This window comes from Chlorocebus sabaeus, chromosome 7 (assembly GCF_047675955.1).
Source record: "Chlorocebus sabaeus isolate Y175 chromosome 7, mChlSab1.0.hap1, whole genome shotgun sequence".
Classification (NCBI taxonomy): Eukaryota; Metazoa; Chordata; class Mammalia; order Primates; family Cercopithecidae; genus Chlorocebus; species Chlorocebus sabaeus.
In genome coordinates, this window is record NC_132910.1 from 126,563,294 (window position 1) to 126,576,870 (window position 13,577).

The following is a 13,577-nucleotide window of genomic DNA, read 5'->3' on the forward strand; positions in this document are numbered from 1 at the left end:
CAATGAAAATGTCTATAGAGAGCATATTTTATACACATAACTTAAAAGCCTGAGATTGAACATGGACAGCAAAATGAAAAAAAAAAAAGGGAAACTTTATAATGAAGGCATATTTCAGACAATCTTGATGATAACCATATGTGCAAGCTATGAATGTTTTTAAAAAACATTGGAGAAACTACAAAAATATATGCTAGGAATTTGTCAGATTTTAAGGATATGCAAAGTTTTGCTTAGGTAATGGAGCTGATAAAGTGGGCAGCAGCTGTTGAGTTACATGTGGAAGAGCCTTTAGGGGAAAAAATAGAATTGGAAAAGAAAAATCTTTAAGTAGGGAAAAAAAATGAGGCACACAAAATAACATCGCAATAGTTTTTAAGAAAAATTAGTATTCATCAAGAAGGTGCAGATATGGTTCCTGTCCTTAACATAAAATGTCTACAAATGAATTCTGGAAAATATCTTAAATTATTGTTTCCCATTTCCACGTGGAAGATGGTTTAGCAAGACAATAGAATGCTTGGAACTAAAGATAGCATTTCCTTAGTCTAAGATCTTTGGCTGAAAAGCTGTTAATTTAGTTTGCTGGAGTTTCCTAAGAAAACTGCATATCATGTTTCTTAATTCTTTTTGTCAAAAATGTGTTTCCAGTGGGATGTCTGAAATACAGAAATGTATATTTAAAATTTTTTTAACATTTTGTGAAACAAGAGCACACCATATTTTTTATCTTATGTCTTTAGTTATTAATAAGAAGGAATTATCATCACATCTGTACACTATTCTTTTCTGACTTGTTTGCTTGTATCTTTGTTTATTTTTTATGAGCTTCTGGTTTTTGTCTTATTAACTTAGAAAATATATTTAAATAATATGGAGAAATATTTTTATATACTTGTTTATTTTATAGTCTCATATGTTGAAACAAAACTGAGCTCACTAATAAATTGATATAAAACTAGGAAATGTGGGAATATTGTCTTTTATCATTAAGATAAGATAGGTTAAAATATCTGCTCATTAAGGACTGCCGCCCATCACTTATAAAAAGAACTCAACCCTTCTCATGATCTTTCTCTTTTTTTTCCCTTCTTGTGATTTTTCTTGTAAAAGTGAGGTCCCTGGCAGTCTAGTAAAATATAATGAGTTTTTCGGAGGTACTTCTAAAAATTCTGTGTATCATAAAAGGTGACTTGAGGGTCTCTCTCCACCATAACCTCCTTAAATCCAGGATCTCACCTTTTTAATCCAGCAAGATCCACAGACAAAAAAAGATTAATGAGCCAGAACAAGTTTAAAGAGCATTTGATACTTTCACACAAACATTTCTAACTTAAAAATAAAGGGTCTCTTTATCTTTGAATCAACAAAACTTACCCTTACTTAGTTAAAAGCATCAGTGAAGTTTGCCGACGAGTTTCCAGCAGGCTTCTAACTAACAGAATGCAAGGGTGAATAAAGAAAAATTAGGCCAAAGTCTTCATCTTTAATAAAAAGAAGTAGTCAATAGGTGAACCCATGATTGCTTATTTCCTTTCAAGCATCCATTCTCTCCTTTTCTGTCACATTAGAATTGGACACACTGCTAAATGGTCACATTTCCCAAGCTGTGATGAAGCTGGGTACTGCTCTTGACCAAGTTATGGACAATGAGCTGTAACTACAACCAAGTAGGGATCCAATTCAGTCGGAAATCTTACTGCCGCCTCAGGCCTCCCCTGTAATGGATAGCTATGTAACCTCCCAAATTTCTTCATGTGTTTCAGATTAAAAAGCGCCATCTATGTGAAAGATGGTTCAAATCATTATCTCTTGTCTAGACTTGATCAAGGACGTTGTGAAGCGAAGAGAATCTTACTCTAGTACACTCTTCTTTCTTTCTTCTCACATCTGGCCATCTTTGGTCATAAAAGGAAAGTAACCTTTAAAGGTGATGGAGCTTGGCTTATGCCATCAATCATGCATGTGAGTATGTTTATTTCTGTATGTGTGTTTCTATGCTTATGAACAGAAAGGGAAAATGTCCTTTCCAGGAAGGCAACATACAACAGAATCAGTATTAATTACTACTGATATTATTATGGCCACTGGGATCCTATGTCTGGCAGGAATTTAGGGCATAATGTTTAATTGATCCCACCTCTGCTACCAGCTGTGTTAGCCCAAGCAAGTCACTTACCCTCTCTGTGCTTAATTATCTTACCAGTATAAAAGGGTCAATTACCTTTTAACATTGTCTTATAAAATGACACAAAAAATACAGAACTGAGAATTGTTCCATGCATACAGCAAGCACTCAATGAATGTTAGTACCTAATATCACTGGTAGTGTTAATCTAGATGATGATATCATTTGGTTATTTAGTCACTTACTGAGTTCAAACTATGTTCACAGAAACAATAGTTAGACTACTGTTCATAAGAATTATAAGGCCAGGCATGGTGGCTTACGCCTGTAATACTAGCACTTTGGGAAGCCGAGGCAGGTGGATTGCCTGAGCTCAGGAGTTCAAGACTAACCTGGGCAACATGATGAAACCCCGTCTTTACTAAAAATGCAAAAACTTAGCCAGGTGTGGTGGTGCATGCCTGTAATCCTAGCTACTCAGGAGGCTGAGGCAGGAGAATCACTTGAACCCAGGAGGTGGAGGTGGCTCACTCATGCCACTACACTTCAGCCTGGGCAACAGAGTGAGACTCTGTCTCAAAAAAAAAAAAAAAAAAAAAAAAAGATGCTTTGAATATACTCTAAAAGTCTCTGAAATATTATTACTTTTTATTGAATTACAATATTGATGTGTGATCAATTATAAATATGTTCTTGCATCAGAACATTGTCAAAGCATATGCTTATACAATAGATGAGGAAAATAACTCCACCAGTAGTACTACATTTATTAAATAAGAAAATAATATCTTTAACCAATCTGTTTATATGTTTAATGTGATATTTTACATTCCTTGGAATTTCACAGTGAAATCTTTATAGTGTCAACTTAGTTTTGACTCATTAACAGCTTTCAATAACAAAAGATTCAGAATCTTCCTTTTTAATATTCAGTGTGATCTATTAAAAATAATCATCTCCAATCTTCAATTATTTAATCTCAAAAAATAATATTCCATCTCAATCACTTAATCTCAAATTTACTTAAATGTCAAATTTGGCTTTGCTTCTTATACATGCTGTATGCACTTTTTCCAATTCATTACAGCACTCAAAAAGACAGTTGAAACATAATTTTGTTCATATATGGATAGAGAATTTCAGTATTTTAATCAGAGTCTTTAAGTAAATCCACACATGATCCTGCTAAAAAAATAATGGACCATTATTTCCAAAAAAAAACATGAGATATAAATAAGATCACATAATCATAACCTGCTAAATAAAATGAAATAGCAAAAGCATCAAATAATTCCTAGGAAAAATAGAATTATGCCTTAGTTTTGTTTATTCAGTAAATTTAACACATTTTGAAAATCCAGTTTTGTATAGAAGAATAGAGTAAGATGTATTTTACACCATAGAAAGTATTCAAATCCTGACCATGATCCATCATCTTGTTTGCAGCACTAGCTTCCTTGCCTTTGTTTTTGGAGTGGAATTTTACATTTACTTATTGGAGTGTACCATATTTCCAAAAACAGCTAACAAAAATGGCAACACAAATTATATTGGCCTTATACAGCTGGTACAGGAAGTCTATATAGGATGGCTGTTCTTCTTCAGTACTTCATTTCTCTTGGACAATAATCCAGGTCACCAGAACTGGAAAGGGAGGGAAATCTGCTTCTAAGTGAGTAATGGAAGACCTAGTTTGTGTGGTAACTGAACACAAGCCATGAAGACCAAGACAGATGAGCTTAAATCCTGCTTGCCTACTTAATATGTTTATGATTCATAATGTGGGATAAAATATGCTTATGTAAAATGGAACTTCTAGTACATCGGGGTTAATGGGAAGGGTTAATGTGAAGATTGTAAGAGAAAAGGTATGTGAAATACCTGACACATGTTAGACACTCAATTCATGTTAGCTTCCTATCCAAGCTAAAGCAGTGCTCAGGGAATTTCTATTAACACATAATGATACCCAAATGTCCTATAAGTTACACAGTGGTCTTCTTGAGTATCCTGATATCAGCAATCAGTCTACATTAACAGATTTTTACCTCCTCCGCATCTTTATGCTAAAGGTTCCCTTGGACTCTTCAGCCTGATATTAGTCCAGCTCCATAATGATCTCAGAGTCCCCAAAGATCCTAAGGTATTAGTCAGGAAGTACAAATTATCTTATTCTTGTATGTAGATATAAGCCAAGCTGGAAAGGTTCCCAAAGGCTTCCAGACTTACCTCTGCTCTGAAACTCACACCAAAAAGAAGAAATCTGATATTGGAGAAATGAAAACTTTTCCAAGGTGATATAATGAAATAAAAGGAAGAGAGCAATTCAAGAAGCCCAATTTAAACATCTCTACATAGATGAAACTAGCGCGTTTGATTTTCCCTCTAGTGGAATGAAGTCAAAGTCTGGAAAAAGATGAGTTTATTTGGGGTTTACAATAACACTTACTTTATAAAACTTACAAACCCTAAAGCAAAAATCTCTAGCTACTGGTAATTTTAAATCTACCTAACATAAAATTTAACTGAATATGAAAAAGCTCTTTCAGCTTTTCTTTTCCTGTCTTTTCTTCATTTCATTAACTGATGAAAAGAGATACTGTATTAGCAGTTATAAATGGAAACACATCATTGCCCACTACAATTACCCTATAATTTAATCAGTACACCTTTTAGCTCATTTTTATCTCTGTACTGCTAACTAAAATATAATCCACACTTGTTATTTGTCTAGGATATCACAATAACATGACTTCATATGTAGATACTGTGTTATTATTCATATAACAATTGATTTATAAATCTTTTTCTAGAAAAATAAATGCTGAATCTTTACTAAGGTATAGGTTAAACAGTTATTACAAACTTTGTCAAAGACAATCTGTATAGACCCTGGCATTTCATAACATGATTAATATATATACACCATACAAGTGAAAAGATTAACAACTTAAGAGTGTTCTTTCTTTAGAAGAATATTTTCCTGCAAAGGAAGAGAGCTATAGGAATGTGTACGAGCACAGTGAATTTAGAGTTCAAGTTCCAGCTATGAGATACCTGGGAAAGTAACACACATTGAACAGTAAGAGACAAGCACACACCTGCCTCACCAGCAGATGAAGTATGAGCAGAAGTCGGTGATGGAGGCGGAAGGTTCCAAGAACTACCTCTAGTATTCCATGCTCACCTTCCTGCAGTTTTGGGTTTGTTTGTTTGTTTTTGTTTTTTGTTTTGTTTTTTAGACAAAGTCTGGATCTCTTGCCCAGGCTGGAGTGCAGTGGCATGAACTTGGCTCACTGCAGCCTCTGCCTCCCAGGCTCAAGTCATCCTCTCACCTCAGCCTCCCAAGTAGCTGAGACCACAGGCATGCACCACCATACCCAGCTAATTTTTGTATTTTTTGTAGAGACAGGGTCTCATCATGTTACCCAGGCTGGTATCCAACTCCTGAGCTCAAGAGATCCTCCTGCCTCAGTCTTCAAGAGTGCTGGGATTACAGTTGTGAGACATCGTGCCCAACCTCATCTTTCTGCTTTCGAATTAAGTCCTCATGGCTGGCATTGCCTCAGCCTCTTGATATCATAAGACAAAAAGGCATGAAGACTAAAAATGGTCATCATTCCTGATTTGCCTGGGATCATCTAGGTTTGCCTAGAATAGTCCTATTCAAGTATTTGTCACAGGTATTTCCTTTCAAATAAATAATCATTAATAGTTGCACTCAAATAAGCAAAGATGCATTTGGTAGCTCTCTACTTCCTACTTCCTGCTTCCTGTTTCTGACATGACCATATTAGTAGCGTGTGGGAATCTTACGCAACAGTCAGAGCTCTCATTTTAATACATGCTTAAATCTAAAGATTAGTAGTGACCTGTCTTTATTGCTGACATTGGCCAAATGAAATATTACTCAAATCACCTTACAGAAAGAGCAGGCAGTATAATTAAACACAAAATGAAGTCCACCGGACACCTGTTTCTAGGAACAGACCAAAGCAGAAGTGGGAGAAGGCTTTGATGCTCCTATCATTCTGACCACACGTCGTAACCCTCCAAAGGTGCTGTGGCCCTTGCTAAAGACTGTGAAAGGAACACAGCAGACAGGCCACTAGTCAGAGAGATAGGTAAGGAATATGGGAAAGGATAGGTGAGGTGTATATGAAATAGATGAGGGAAATCAAGGCTGAGTGCTTCTGTCTGAGAACAAATCAAGAGAAGCCTGAGGCCAGGTGGGGCAGCTCAAGCCTGTAATCCCAGCACTTTGGGAGGCCAAGACACGCGGCTCACCTGAAGTCAGGGGTTCGAGACCATCTGGCCAACATGGCAAAACCCCATCCCTACTAAAAATACAAAAATTAGGCATGGTAGCCCATGCTGGTAATTCCAGCTACTGGGGAGTCTGAGGCAGGAGAATTACTTGAATCCGGGAGGCAGAGGTTTCAGTGAGCTGAGATAGCACCACTGCACTCCAGCCTGGGCAACAGAGTGAGACTCTGTCTCAAAAAAAAAAAAAAAAAAAAAGAAGTCTGAAAAAATACTTGTGCTACAGTGGTTTTGTCATTTACTGTGTGATGCAAATCTACAATTATTTATATAATTTTGAGAAAGCTTTTTAATTTTGTAAAGAACATTAGTTCTTAAGTGCATGTCTAATGAAAATATTAATACCATATTTCCATTTATCATCTCAGAGAAATTAATAATGAACCTGTAAGTTTTCAAAGTGTTTGTCAACCAGGGATCATAGTAATTACTATATCTGATCACATGAAAATCAGAAACAAAACCACTGAGGAAGAATCAGCAACTTTTTAAAAGTCTGGCAGTTATGTTATGAAGATGGTAACTGAATACAATGATTTATAATGTGAAAGTGGGTGTTTACAAATCACTGTGGAGTGTGCTTTGCATTTACATCAAGTGCCTGACTTCTAGACCAATTTTATGCATTATTTTATTCCAAGTTTTCTTGTGAACATACGAAGAGAGATAAATTTGTTACTTCCATTTAGCAAATGATCTTCAAAAGCAGTTAAATAATCCTGTGTCATAAATACTTCAAGTAGAAGCATAGAAATAAAAATAGAAAATTAGTTAAATTTAGTTATTAAAATGATTTGAATTTTAAATCTAATTTACATATTTAAAATAAAGCTCTTATAAGCTCATTCTGTTGAAACTGAAACATTATATTATGGTAAACACTATCGTAAATGTAGTTAAAAAGTTCATCATTGACAAAAAGTTATTTGCTTTTATGGTGATAATGTGAATAGCAGTCTTATTGTAGTATAGCTTTGGAATAAAATCAATGGTCTTAATAAAAATATTTGGAAGTGGCTGAAATGAATTAGAATTCATAACTTCATCCAAATTAGTTTCTAGTTCCAATATTGTATTAATATTGTAGTCATCAAAATACAGCTGTAGTTGTCAAAATTTACAAATGTGTATGTGTACGTATTTATACACAAATTATCTTATTTTTTATTTATTTATTTATTTTTGAGACAGAGTCTCACTCTGACACCCAGGCTGAAGTGCAGTGGTGTGATCTCAGCTCACTGTAACCTCTGCCTCCCAGGTTCAAGCAATTCTCCTGCTCCAGCCTCCCAAGCAGTTGGAATTAAAGGTGCCTGCCACCACACCCGGCTAATGTTTATATTTTTGGAAGAGATGGAGTTTTGCCTTATTGGCCAGGCTGGTCTCAAACTCCTGACTTCAAGTGATCTGCCTGCCTTGGCCTCCCAAAGTGTGGGGATTACAGACATGAGCCACCGCGCCTGGCCACAAATTCTCTATATTTTAAATTCAGAAAACATTTAAAACATGGAAACACTAAAAAATTAAAAATAGTCAAAAACATTGTCAAATGTTTATTCAGAGTATTCAGTAAATGGAATGCCAAAAAATACTGGCTTTTACAGTTTGGGGTCAATTGCAATTACTAGGAATAGGCTAGAACAGAAAATCACACACAAGATCAAGGAAATTGGGAGATCAAATGGGCCTCAAGATTTAATATTTAAATTCTCTGTATTTAGAAATATATTGGATTGTGGGAAGAATCTTTTAATAGAGCTTATATTTTTCATTGGATAATTTTATACTCTATATAAGATTAAAATAACACTGAGATGACCTGCAATTACATGGTGTTGAAATTGGATAAAACACTCAAGTTTTGACAAATTTAAATGTGAAAATTTTCTAATTTGATAATCTGAAAATTTTTGTCCAAGAAAATTACTATGAATCAAGGCACAAAGATAGTATTTGTAAAATATTTTAACTGAAATACTTATTATTTTACAATACGAAAATATTAGAAGAATATGTTCCTTTTCGCAAAATTTTCTCAAAGCTTACGGGAAACTCAACATGTAGAAAGTGACTACTGACAATTCAAAAACATTATTTTTCATAGGGAAATGCAAATTGAAAGGGTACTAATTTTGATTTTAATAACTATGTAATAAAATAAACTGAACCTAGAGTCAAATCATCAAATCACTGCCTTAACCTGTATTCCTATAGGCAGAAGCTTATTTAGTCACTTTGTTGTCAATTAAAACTGTACTTACAATAATATTTTAGTAAAACCAAATAGGTGCCTATGCTGTTAATAAAACATTATTTAAAATGTTCACTTTATCTAATGTTTTTCTAATGTTGTTATTTTTAATAATCTACATAATGTGTATAATTTAAAATAAGTGGACACCTATTGGATATGCATGTGGAAAATATTTTTACTCATAGAGTGCACAAAAAGTTAAGTTTAGAGACCAACACAAGAAATGTATAACTTGTCTTCTCAGACTGCCTATTAGGACAGAAGAACATGGCTTTGAGAAAATGATTCTTTCTATTAAGAAATGTCCAATCATTTCTGAAAGCACTGAACTATTCACTGACCACAGTTCAAATACAAAGAATGTGGTTTCCACAGTCACTGTGAGCTCTGTTTTCACTACAAAGAGAAGTCCAAGAGTAGCTAGTACATGTTGAATACAGATTATGGCATTTTTTTTTTAATAGCTAGAAGAGACGTATGATTCCCTGAAAAAGAAAGATGAGGCCGGTGGCTTTGCACAATGTTGGGCAGTGGCCGAGCTGGACCTAGATCTCCTGACGCATGTACTCATGCTTTATCCCAAACTGTACTGGATGCCTTGTTCATAGTTAGCTCTACTTAAGAGAGTACTGGTTAAGAATGAAGGTATAACTTGGCTAGGCGCGGTGGCTCACACCTGTAATCCCAGCACTTTGGGAGGCCGTGGTGGGTGAATCACTTGAGGTTAGGAGTTTGAGACAAGCCTGGACAACATGGTGACACACCGTCTCTACAAAAAATAGAAAAATTAGCTGGGTGTGGTGGTGCACGCCTGTAATCCCAGCTACTCCAGAGGCTGAGGTGGGAGAATCGCTTGAACCTGCGAGGCGGAGGTTGCAATGAGCTGAGATCGTGTCACTGATTTCCAGCCTGGGCCATAGAACGAGACGCTGTCTCAAAAAGAAAAAAAAAGAATAAAGATATAACTCATCTCATGCTAATGAACCTTCTTTCTTTCTACTGGATGTTTTTGTAAATGTTAAAGACTCTTGCCTTTAACTTAACTGGTTTTGGAGTTAGAGGGTCATTGTTGTTTAGCAAATTATTCTTATTTTTTAAGGAGGACATGAAAGTGGTTTCTAAAGAAAAAATAGATTCATAAAAGAGAAGACATTTATATTTTTCATACACTTATACTTTCCTTTATAAAATAAGTGTCCGGAAGCGAGCATTTTCCTCTTTTATGAATCCCGAAAGCTTGAGAAGACTGACTCATTGCAAAGAAGTTTACAGAATGCCTTCTAATAATATAAACCTGCTCATTAACACTATGGAACTTAGGACAAGAAGGTTTCAATAAATGGAATGAAATATTACAGTTTTAAAGGCATTATTCCGGAAAATTTCCTATGTGGGAAAAGCTTGCTCTAGTGATATAAGCCTTTACCTGGGAAAATTATCCAGCTGTTTTCTCTTTTTCTTGTCCACATGTGGTGCCTTGGGTAAATGGTTTCATAACAAGCATTACAAGCTTAAAAGACTGGAACATTATTCCTCACTTCCACTACCACTTCTCCAGCCAAAAATAAATAATTGAAATTGAAATATCATCCATAAGGGCTTGGCACAAAAGAGGAGTGTATTTCAGAGTCATTTCAGAAAGAAAATATTTACTGCCCAACAAAGTGGGCGCTGCAGTAGGCCAGGCTGGCATGTGGTGGGCAGTGCAGAGAACTGAAAATGCACCAAGAAACACACTATGAAACTTTTGGCTATTTTGTTTTCTGTTTAGATCATAATATGCAAAAGAGGTAGAATATAAACAGGCGTTGAATCTCGATTCATCACATTTTGCTCAGTTTTATAGTATAGTTTGGCCAAAGAACTCAGGTTTATCATAGAAATTTCTACTTATTATTAAACTCTGAAAACTAAAATAATGAAGCTCTACTGAAAAGACTTGGTTATATTCTTGATTAATCTGCATGGATACAGTTGTCTGAGAATACATTTTAAGTGCATTTCAACAATATTCATACCTTGAGGAACACTTACGTTATTAAGTGACAGATGCAAAAGAAACTCAGATGAGACTACCTCATGCTGTAAATCTAAGGTTTATGTGGAATAAATAAGTATACATTATCTCCCAATAGATTCAGAGCTGTGATGAAGTAAAAGACATAAAATGTTTTAAAAGCTCAGATAAACCAATGAATTTTAAGTTTACAGTGCTATGACAAGGAACAAAACAGCAGGCTTCAATTTTAGAACTCCAATTACTTTTTTCTGTACGTAAACACTTTCATAAGCAGAAAGGAAGATCTTTATATTCCTGATATCACCTATCTCGGTCAAAATATTTTGAAAACTAAGCCTCATAATGAAACCTCATTAGCTCATGCTCAATGCCAAGAGTACTTTGTACTTTGGAAATATAGGGGCCGTTGTTACAGGTCTACTGCTCTGTTGTTATTCTCTGAAGAGTACATTCCCACTGGTGGAAAGATGTGTAAAACAAAGATAAGCTCAGTGATTAAAATACAAATAAAGTAATATGGTTCTGCATTTGTAAAACTGTCCTGACCCATATTGATTGGATGAGGCATGTATACACCTTGCCAGTCGCAATAGTACTCCTTCCTAAATCTATCCTTGCTGCTCTCCTTCACTCCTCAAACGTTTCCCTTTGAAATAGAATGAGATCATGCTGTTATGAATCAATGATTCTCCCTCAAAAAATGTACACAAGGCTTTGGGCATATTAGTTAATCCAATTGCTGTAAATATAAACAAAACAACACTCCTAACTTGTTGATGCTTTCAGTTTAGTAAGTGGGAGAAGTATATAAACCATTAAACTATAAAGCATAATGTGATAAGCCCTTCAGAGATAGAAACACACAAAGAAGGAGGATGATGAAGATATCCAACAATGGTAGAAGAAATACGATCTCTCAAAGACATCATAGTCTAGTACCTGTCTTGGGACTATTTAAACCAAACTATATTTTAATATGAAGAGTTAGTTCTGTCTCATTCCTGTCTCAAAAGAACTTATATATTCCCTATAGATAAATGAAAGGCTAAAAATCATTAATCTTAACTTTCTTTTCTCTGATTCTTTTTGTTCTCAACACAGTCAACAGTTGTTTTATTTTATTTGACGTGCCATACAAGCTCTAGAGATGAATAATGTTACAGTCATGAAACACAGAGATAATATTAAGTTGCTCTCAAACAAGGCATCTTCTTTCGTTAATAAAAACATTCTGTAAAAGTTGTGCTTTTTGAAACTGCTTGGAAACAGCATTAGTACTTTCAAAACAAAAATGCCAGGGAAGTTTATTTTATAGTCAAGATTACTTCCATGTTAATATTCTTCTTTTTAAAGAGAAAATTTTTAGCCAAGACCAGAGCAACAATGAAAAACATAACATAAGCCTAAACTTAAAAAAAAAAAAAATCTTTAGAGACTTTTCATCTGTTTTTTTTTTCTTTAAGTTTCAACATGAACTCATCTTTCTAAGGAGCATTTTGGGTATTATACAGCTTATTTTATGCACTTCACAAGCTAAATTTAGACAATTATACTCAACTCTGAATTTCGGTTTTATAAGAACCTTTTTTTGCTTGGTGAGGTTCTTTTGAGCCTCAAAAGCTGATCCTCATTTTAATCCCTTTGAATTCTTAAGGATAAAAGCTATTCAAATAATTTGAAGACTTCTATCAAGAATCCTGGCATTTTTCCTGCAGATAAAATGAGCATTCCTTTCTTCCCACATACCAAACAGTGAAGGCGATGTAACTATTTTCTAAACATAGAGTTTACTCCTTCTCAGTTAATATTATGTAATTTTGGTACAATATATTATTAAATAATTGACATTTTTATAAATAACTATGTGGCACTATGTGTGGCATTTACACGATACCTGGCATAAAGGTGTACATAAATTAATTATCCATTATTTAGGATAATTATCCATTATTAGGATTTGCTAAGAAGATGGCATTTAGCTCTTCCTAGCAAAGTACCAAATTCCTGAGACAGGAAATCACATCTAATTTTAAAAGCAAAAAAACAAGTGATATTAATAATCACAGTGACTCTGTATGGTAATCATTATTACTGTCTTTAACATCATAGTGAATATTAACTGGGCACTGAGATTGAGACTGGCACAGTTCTAAGAACTTATTTCTATCTCAATCTTTGCAGTCGTCCCATGAATAATAACTATTATTGTGCCCATTTTACAGATGAAGAAACTAAGACCTAGAAAAATATTCAATAAATATTAGATAAACCCTACTAAACTCTAAGCCACAGAAATTAAATCCCATAACCTTACATTCCCAGATGCTCTCTAAATTTTACATTCACCAAGGGTTTTTCTAAAACACTTTTTGCACTTTTTGTCTTGCAATGTAGAATTTTGGCCAGTGAGCGAACACACATTTTGATTTCTAAATATGTTATAGATGAGAATTCATATGACTTGTACTTTTCTCTGCATATTTTACTATTAGTTCAATCCAAGAGAAAACAAAACATTATTTTTAAAGTGTTTAAGAAATGAAAAACTGTCAATCTCAAATGCTATGTCCAGAGAAATATATATTTAAAGAATCAAGGCAAAATAAAAATTTTTTCAGATACCAAAAAGCTTAAAGAGTCCATTCTGATATATATATCAGAATTATGCAATGAGAGCAGATAAATTCAAATCTGCATGTCTACATAATGGAATAAAAAGTACTAAAAATGGACTGGGCATGGTGGCTTATGCCTAGAATCCCAGTATTTTGGGAGGCCAAGATGGGAGGTTCACTTAAGGCTGGGAGTTCAGGACCAGTCTGGACAACATAATGAGACCTCATCTACGAAAA

The 13,577-nt window shown here is 34.5% G+C and overlaps 1 protein-coding gene across 2 annotated transcripts in view; it reads right to left on the reverse strand.

Moving 5' to 3' along the window:
• Positions 1 to 13,577, reverse strand: part of GPM6A (glycoprotein M6A) — a 366,415-nt gene that overhangs the window by 282,246 nt on the left and 70,592 nt on the right. The window lies entirely within an intron of this gene.